Raw genomic sequence first — 9,931 nt, forward strand, 5'->3', positions numbered from 1 at the left:
GCTATAGGCCTGTTTATTTGGCACTGACTTGTCATTACTTAAGATAACAAGGTAATGTGTAAATTTTTTGGGGGGTGGGGCGAATTAGTCTTTATTTTAAGAATATCGGCATGCAAAAATTATTTTATTTTCTATAAATCTATGTAATCTATAGGAAAAAAAGTAAATTTTTTTTTCTGTTTTCTCCGGTGTTGGTTTTAAAACAAATAGTGTTACTGTTTATATAACATATATACATTTTATTCTATAATTTATGTTTTTGGTACAAAGCATGGCAAAATTATTTGCAGATGAAAAAAGGACACTTTTTAAAAGATTTGCACATACACTAAAAAAAATTACAATAAAAACTGAACCCTGACAAAAATAGAAATAACAAAAATGAATGAAAATGAAAACATCTAAATATTAATGATATAAAAATAGAAATAAGATAAGCAAATAAGAGAGTAGTTAATTAGGGCTGATTAGGTTTTACTAAGGGTTAATGAGAGGTTAATTATTGTAGACTTAAATATTACTTTTCTTCTACTGACGTTATTTGGAGATCAATAGTCTAACCCAGGGCTCAAAATTTCAAGTCTTGAGCTACTAGCCAGGCCTTAAAACTTACTCGCCACCAGTTGCCCCACCTAACCCCTACCATGCCCCAGCCTTAACTCCGCCCCTAAACACGCCCTCTTAAATTATCTTATGAAATTACATTGTTAAATGTTTTATTCAGAATAAAGTTACAAAAATATATATTAACAATGTTTACAATATTACCATAAAGCAATGTAAACATAAAGGAAAATATATAAAAAAATGCAGAATGGCACCAGTTATAGAGGACTACAACTCCCAGCTACACTTTATATATCAATGCAGAATGATAACGGCTATAGAGGACTACAACTCTCAGCAACACTTTATCCAAAAATGCAGAATAGTACCAGTTATAGAGGACTACAACTCCCAGCTACACTTTATATATAAATGCAGAATGATAGCAGCTATAGAGGACTACAACTCCCGTCTAAACTTCATCCAAAAATGCAGAATGGCACCAGATATAGAGGACTACAACTCCCAGCAACACTTTATACAGGAAAAACCTAATCACCAAATAGAAAAACACTAAATAACTGCCCCCAACTTCTTTTGAAATCAGTATGATGTCACATTCCTGCCAGATAATTCAAATAATAAACAATCATGATAGGGAATGTTTTTCAACTATCCTAAAGAATGGACCGGAGTACCTGCTTGCAGATCTCAAATTACGCCCATGACCCTTTGCAGATCGGTCTCCCCCTCCTGAGAAATAGCAGTGTGGAGATCAAAGCAAGGATCACAGCACCCGGCTGTTAGTTCAGGCCGACTTGTGCTGCCATGGGAACAGGGACGCCTATAGCTAGATGCCGGGACACTAAGTTCCAGCTCATGGTCCCATCTGCCTGCACATGTGCAGTAGAGAGCGGGTATCTATGGTGACAGGATACGCTGGCTTCTAATAGACACAGACATGTCTCCTGCCACCTGTCTAAACAAAGACACAATTGCCGGAGCTGATCGTAGGAGGACAGAGCAGGTGGAAACTGAAAGTGCAGGAGAGACGGGAGAGAGTGGATTGATCTTGTGCCTGGCTCACCCTCACTTTATTTCCACTTGCCAAATGGGGGCAGGTGAGTGGAAATTTTGAGCCCCGGTCTAACCTTTAATCTTCATATGTATGAAATAGTAAATACAATGCAAGTGTCATTCTACACAAAAGCAGCTGTATTTTGACAGTAATATATAGACTTAGACATACATGACAGCTACATAGCAATTCCCAGCTGTAATTTTGACAGCCGGGTATTGATGGTATTTACATATTTGCATATCTCCTATGTCTTGCGGGGGAGAGGAGCAAGACATAGGAGATATGCCCTAAAAACTTTGTTGAAGTTTTTTAGGAAATAACTCCTACATCTAAGGTCTTCACGTGGATATATTCAGATTTCAGTCAGTTTTCAAGTTTACTAGAACCTGCAGTGTGTTTACATTAGAGGGATTACCGGCTTCCAAGATTCATTTGCAATAAAAAGTATTCGAAAAAGAGCTAAGATTTCAGTGCCTCTGTTCTCAACATTGCCTATAGCTAAGGGGTGAATGAGTTCTTGTTTTAAATGTATTTTACTGTCTGTTAATAATATGTAAATCATTTCGTATGCATAGTTTGGGGACATGTTAATATTAGTTTTCAATAACATTTCTTAAAATCACTTCCTGTTCATTGTTTTGTTCAAATCTATTGTGAAAGTAGGTTGCTTTGAACACCTCTGTGTCTAATTTAAAAGAAAATTACAAATATAATGACTATTTGTGTAAAAATTATAATTGTTGTCCAGTATCCTTTGCCTCTGTGGCACTGCAGGTAGATTGCTATTGAATGTTGTCTTACTTCAATGTCATTGTAACTTCACGGCCAAATTGTTTTTGCTATAAGTAGGTTATCTAACCTTGCATCAGTTTATTCAGTTCACTTTTCAATTAATTGCACTAATCAAATGAAATAATTCTACCCGCAAATGCTGCCTTGATAAACACTTGGATTGTGCACATTATTGTTGCATCCAGATTTGTTTGCACCTGTTTTTTACTCTGTCCAAAATTAAATACTGTTTAAATTGGATGTCTATTTCCATAAATGTATTGATCTCACAAATCTATTGATCTGCAAACTTTCACCAATTGTTATATCATGATTTTGCTGAAATACATTACATAAAAATTCTGCAGTCATTATTTACAGAATATGTATTTATTAATCTACTTATTTATTAGGATCTGTAAAATATGTCCTTCAGGGTTGAGCACCAAAACATCTATACTGTACATTTATATTCATGATTGGGGAAATGGAGGGCTTGACAAATGCATGGGAAATCCAAACATAACTTTACTACTAGTACTATATATCACTCATGCGGGATATAATTTTTCTGTTATATGTCTCTAACTTGTTAGGCGCACAATATTTTTCTGTCACTAAAAGACACTGATTAGCTCTTTATGTTTGGGCACATAAAATTCAGAACAAATCTTATAATACTGGAATGTTCCATAACAACAGAAAGTGGATGTTAAAGTGATTCTAAGAGGTTTATTCACAAAGCTAGCTTCGGCCGCCGGGGCCCTTCGGTTCAGTCAAACCGAAGGGCTGCTGTACGAGCTATTCACTAGCTAGTCAGATAATCACTCACTGCTATTCTGCCCCTATGAGAATAAGCCGAACGGCAGCGAGTAGCCTGCCGCAGGTTCGGCTCAGCCGATCCAGATGTTGAATCAGCTGAGTCGAACTCCTTCTGCACTTCGGGTCCAGAGCATGTTTGGCCGACCAGAAGCAAGCCGAAGCAAGCCGATGTACGGCTGATTTCAGCTGATGTACAGCTGAAATCAGCTGTACAAGTCTGAAGTGAATAGCCAAACAGCGATCGGATCACTGCACTTCGGGTTGTAAATACTTGGCAAAAGACGTCACAGTATCCTACCTTCACTCCATTCCAGCACTCAAGCTTCCATCAAAATGTTCTGCATTCAACACTTCCAGCAGTCTTGGATGTCTGTTTCCCCTGCTGAACACTGTGGTTTCTCCTCCAAGCCCTACATCACTACAGGACACAGCAGTGACATAAGGGTTGGTGGATAGAACCACAGAACCCAGCAGGGGACACAGTCACCCGACATTCCTGAAAGTGTCAAATGCTAAAGATTTGTACTTTCTACATTTTCATGAAGACCAAGTGGTCTAGCAAAAGTGACAGTTACAGTGGTTTGGTCATTCTGTAACAATGTGAACGGGGTTCTTGAGCAGTTATAGCAAAAGTTTTTTATAGTTTGTCCCAACCTCTGTCATTGTCACTTTGCTGGGCATCTTGGCCTGCATTTCAATGAGGAGAAAAGTATAAATAAAGGCACAAACTTAAAAAAGGATTAATAAAATGAATATATTCTCACTATGCTATAGTAACTGCATGCTAAAACACAATGGTGGGAATCTATCAAAATTGGAGCAGACAAAAACTGGAGCAGCTGTGCATGGCAACCAATCAGCTTCTCTCTTCAGTTTGTTCAGTTAAGATTCGAAAATGAAAAAGAGAAGCTGATTGGTTTCCATGCACAGCTGCTCCAGATTTTATTTGCTCCAGTTTTGATAAATTCCCCTCAATATTTTTTTTTGCAATATCTGGAGAACAGTTTTCGCTTTTTAACTGCTAAAAAATGACCACTACTCCTTACTCTTGCAATTAGACTTTTTGTTGCTGTTTTTGACAGTTGACCACTGTAGAGGTCCCCCATAGCTCTGTCCTTGGATCCCTTCTCTTCTCTATCTACACCTCCTCCCTTGGTCAGCTAATAACCTTGCATGACTTCCAAAACCATCTCTATGCCGATGACACTCAAATATAGCTTCCTTGTCAACTCTTCCCATGCTCGACTCCTGGACTTCTCTAGACCTGTCCAGCTATCTCCCACTCTGACTGCCTTTAGGCGATCCCTAAACACTCATCTCTTCACCCTATCCCTCCTCAAACTAACCACTGAACTATCACGTGCTCAAACAATTTATCCCCCACACAGTAGACTTGTGCGCCGTCAGAAAATTTGTTTAGTTTCGGAATATCCGTTATTTCGTATTTCTAAATTCTAATCCGAAACTCAATTCGGATTCGTACGAAATACGAATTTTCATTAGTTTCGTCACATTTTCGTAACTTTACGAACATTCATTATGATGAAGTTAAAAAGCAAAAATACCTTTGTTAATATTGAAGTCGATGGTAGTTTTTCGGATAAAAAAGAAAAAAAAAACTACCATCAACTCCAATATATTAACAAAGGTATTTTTGCTTTTTAACTTCATCATCAACGGAACTAAAATACGTTAACGGAATTTCGTATTTCCTGCCTGTATTGTAATGCAACCCTCAGCAGCAGCAGATCAGAATTTCGTGTTTTGGATAAAAAAAAAAATCTTGACATGTTGTTCAACCTCATTTACAGGGGTTATATTAGTTCCCGTTTCAACGAAATTCGGATCCGAAATTCGTTAACGGAATTTTGTATTTCGGATATAATTCGGAAACTGCAATTCGGATTTCGGATGCTTCCGAATTTACGAATTTCCGGAAATTCGTACGAATTTAGATTCGTAACGAAACGAATCGCACATGTCTAGCACACAGCTACCACCTCTTCTATCACTTGCCCCTCCCTTTTAGATTGTAAGCCCTCACGGGCAGGTCCCTTCTTACCATCTTGTCTTGAATTGTATTGTGATTGTAATGTCTTCTTAATATTGTAAAGCGCTACGCTAACTGTTGGCGCTATATACATCCTGTATAATAATAATAACAATAAAGCAGTTCAGTCACAAATGCAGGTCTCCTTCCCACCTTTATCTATTGACTGGATAGTGAAAGGAAGCACGGTAAACTGATGAGCTCTCTGTCACTCTGCTCTGTATTCCTATCAACATGCTTCTTGCACAACGGATTGGCTCTTGATGCTTCTTCCTCTCCCAGTCTGAGCTCTGCTAACTAAGTACTACAAGATGCTGACACACACTAAAATTTACTTACTTACACTGCTTGCATTTTAAAAAGCACATTAAAGATGTACTAATAAATACAGCAATGCATTCATTTGTTTTGACCTGTTTGGAATTCAGCTTTAAGGACCCATTCCCATGATTATAGTGTGTTGTCAAACGTAATTTCCCACATTAACATGCCTTGTGATAAAGCAGCTTCTTTATTTGAATGAACTGCCAAATGCACCAAAAAGGCAGCAAAAAAGATGCATGTACCATTTCTGGCAACGTTGTCAGCAAGATGCATTGGGGTGCCATTTACAATGAATAGCACTGCATTTCACAAACACATTAACTGCAGGAATATAAGGGGTGTGTTTCAGAGGTAGTCTGCTGTTCTATTGTTACTGTGAGGACACTAGAAAGTAGGGATGCACCGATACCGATACTAGTACATACTTCTTAGTAGGGATGCACCGATACCAATACTAGTATCGATATCGGTGCCGATACCGAGTATTTAGGCGAGTACTCACCCAAATGCTCCGAAGCCTAGCGCAAGTACTTCCTGTATCAGGAAGCCGGGCAGCGCGCCATTACACGCTGCCTGGTTTTCTGATTGGTCGGGAAGCTGGCCAATCAGGAAGCCGGGCGCCGTGTAATGACGCAACACGCTGCCTGGTTTTCGGATGGGCCGGCCAGGCGGCTCCGGCTGGGTACCGGAGGAAGGCAGCGTTCTGGCTGGAGAGGCCCCGGGGGTGACAGGCTGGACATACCAAGGTAAGAGGGGACAGACTTTCTTGTTAATCAGGAAGCCAGGTTGCGAGTCATTACATGCCACCTGGCTACTTGAATAATGAAAATTATCGGTACTCGTACTCAGTACCAAAATATCAGTGCATTCCTACTAGAAAGGATAAGCGAAAGGAATTACTGTACCTACAAAACTTTTAAAACTATGTTACCATCAAGGGTATCATACAGAAGAAATATATACAACTTTTACTTCACCTGGGAAAATTAGATCTGCAGAGCTAATAACTGTTAGATATTGCACTGTAGAAAACACTGTAGCAAACCACCTGGCAGCTTTTCTGATGGTTTTAGTGATTTTTCATGCCAGAAAAGAACCCCTGATGAGCATTTATAATCAAATGTGATTAAAGTCCCAATGCCATTAGAGGCTTGCGGTGGATACGACATTGGAAATCATTCGCTGTGGAAAATAGTCTTTTGCATAGAAATTTCTATTTGTTGAGAATTAGAAAATTAGGGTTTATGCGGATCTGTTTCATTATTTTGTTTAACCATTACATATGCAAAGCTGAAGAGTTATCTGTTTCTCATTTGTTGGTTTGCATATAATTAAGATTAAGAATTTTGTATTTTAAATAATATTAAAGTAAACCTGTAGACAAACTACAAAGGTTGAATTCCTACACAAACTGAATAGCATAGATATCCAGGACACCTGTATTCTAAACTAGCTGAACATCCTGGGAGACTGGAATACTTCCCATGGTCAATGGCTCTTCCCTACTCAATCCTGCCACCTGCACTGAATAACTGGCTCATCCCTGATGGGAAATCTCACTATTCAAAAACTAGTAGAGCCATCAAACACAATAGGCATTTGATATTTATGTATCTGGACAGCCCGGTGTTTAGGGCTGCCAGGGCTCTACAAAAAATTTAGCATGCATCAAAAAGACAGTGTCACCTTGCCCAGTCAGGGCAAAGTGACAGTGTAAATGTATAGCTTCCCCTAATTCGGCGCTTTTGGGTCACGGGAGGACATAGTACATGTCCTCCCATGACCCAAAAGAGAACTATGAAAAAAAAGTCACCCCATAATTCTCCTTTAAGTCAGATAGGAGTATTATGCAGCATTTAAAAAGGGAATTTAATGCTGCCACCTACTGGAGAGTATATATTTTTTCATTCAATGGAACAGCATGAAAGAAACAATGAATTCACAGGCATGATAATATGTGAATGCAAAAGAGCCTACTAACAGGAGCTTACAATATATCAGGATATAAAGAAGTGACATATAAGATGGAAGTGCTGTCTGGAAGCTGTGTAAGTAAGTCAGACATATAGTGGGATATTCACTCAGCTACACAAAGGCAACTAAGCGGTCTATTCACGAAGCTGCTGAGGGCAGCCGAGTGAATGACCGATCTGATGTGAAGTGAGCCGAACACTGTTCGGCTATTCACTTCAGGCTGGTACGGCTGCTTTCAGCCGTACATCAACTGAAATCAGCCGTACATCGGCTTGCTTCGCGTGGCTTCGGGTCGGCCGAACATGCTCAGCAATATCCATTCTTCACACACCTCTTACAATTGATCGCACAACATCAAAAGGGCACATTGATACTCTGCGGAGACACCAACTCAGTACTGTTCCCCTTTCTCGATAGGTCGGATTCCTCCTCCTCCTCTAACACCCGCCCTCAAGCTCTACGCTCCCTCCTAGCGCGTAACTCACTCATTGACAGCTGGCGGGAAATGCACCCCACTGAACGTGATTATACTTTTTACTCTAACCCCCATAACTCCTTCTCTCGTATTGATCACATATTCCTAACATGTTCGGCTGAGCCAAAGTGAAGAAGCCATTTGACTCAGCCGATCCAACATCTGGATCGGCTGAGTCGAACCTCCGGCAGTTCAATTGCTGCTGTTCACCCTATTCTTGTAGGGGTCAAACGGCAGTGAGTGAATACCCGAATGCCGCCGAACAGCTAGTTAGTCTGTTTGCTACCTCTGAGGTAGCGAGCAGAATAAAAATAGACACGTAAATATTTTTTTTTAAACGGCGTGGGGCTTCCCTCCTTCCCGTTCCATACCAGACCCTTTATGTCTTGTAGGACAGTTAGAAGTGACCCAAAGTTAAAAATAATGCATAGGGTTCCCATCCAAAGCCATATTAGGCACTTTAGGTCTTGTAGGAATTTTAAGGAGGAACCACACCCCCTAAATATCCTAACCAGACCCTTAATCCGAGCACAGGCATGGCAGAGAAGGAAATGGGGGGGGGGGCAAGTGCCCCCCCCCCCCCCTGCCATACCAGGCCACATAACCTTGACACTGAGAGGGTGCTTTTCAGGGTCCCCCCTGAAAAAACACCCTGTCCCCAGGCCTGTGGGGACAAGGGCCTCTTCCCCAAAAGCCCTGGGGTGTTGGTTGTGGGGGTCTGCGTGCAGGGAGGCTTATTTGGATCGGGGTAACACTTTTAATAAAGGGGCACCCAGTTGCAGCCCCCCCCTTGTGAATGAGTAAGGGGTACTTATACCCTTATTCATTCACTAAAGGGTTAAATAAAAATGTAAAAAAAACCACACTTTTGAAAAAGTCCTTTAGTTGAAAAAAAAAAAAGGTTTTTTACAATTCCTTTAATAGAAAACATTAAAAAAAAAATTTTTAATCAACTAAGTGATCCACATCAATCATGGCATTCAGCATTGTCAATGACCCTGGTGACTCGACAAAAAAAAGAAGCCTGATGCCTGCTGACCCATCCGCACCCACTGAACACACTCCGCAAAATTACCTGTATGACAAGTGACGGCAAAAGTAAACAAATTGGCGGAGCTAGCAGCGACATCACTGCTGGCTCCGCCTATTTGTTTTGGTTTGGCCGACACATGTCATATGGGTCAAATAACCTGAGGATGCTGGTCTGTCATTGAATGACAACAACTGGGCAGAGCCAGCTGTGACATCATGGCTGGCTCCACCCAGTTGTTTACATTTGCGTTCTCCCTGCTTCGGCTGTGACTTGGGTCCAGCTGAGCCAAAGCATATGCATTCGCCTGCTGTACGGGCTTATGTGAATATGGCGGCGGAAGTGAGCCGAAGTGAGCCAAAGGGGGGTGATTTACTAACCTAAACACACACACACACACCAGGTGTGTGTGATTTCCACACAGCAAAACGTATTTATCAACCAAAAAGTCTCTAAAAGCATATTTCCACTAATGCCATATATGGAAAAATCATGCACATGATTCATATATAATGCTGCTTCACAGTTTAGACAAAAATGGTTAGCTCATGCATTTACATTCCTGCATTCATCAACGCAAGCAACACAACATAGAGCTAATTTACCCAACATCACCTTGGAATTCCTTCAGGGCTTTGCACAACACACCTGCTGGGTGTGTACACATTACAAAGGTGTTTAGATTCCACCCATAGATCATGCTGGGAGGGAACACACTGCAGAGGTGTATACACGTTCGTGGTGTGTTTATAAGGTTAGTAAATCAACCCCTTTGGCTTAATCCTTCGGCTCCTTCGTGAATAACCCTCATACTGTTCTGGTTATGGAGGAACATTTGATATACAGGCCACACAGGAA

The sequence above is a fragment of the Nanorana parkeri genome, unplaced genomic scaffold (genome assembly GCF_000935625.1).
Source record: "Nanorana parkeri isolate BGI_ZX_2015 unplaced genomic scaffold, ASM93562v1 scaffold795, whole genome shotgun sequence".
NCBI classification, from domain to species: Eukaryota; Metazoa; Chordata; class Amphibia; order Anura; family Dicroglossidae; genus Nanorana; species Nanorana parkeri.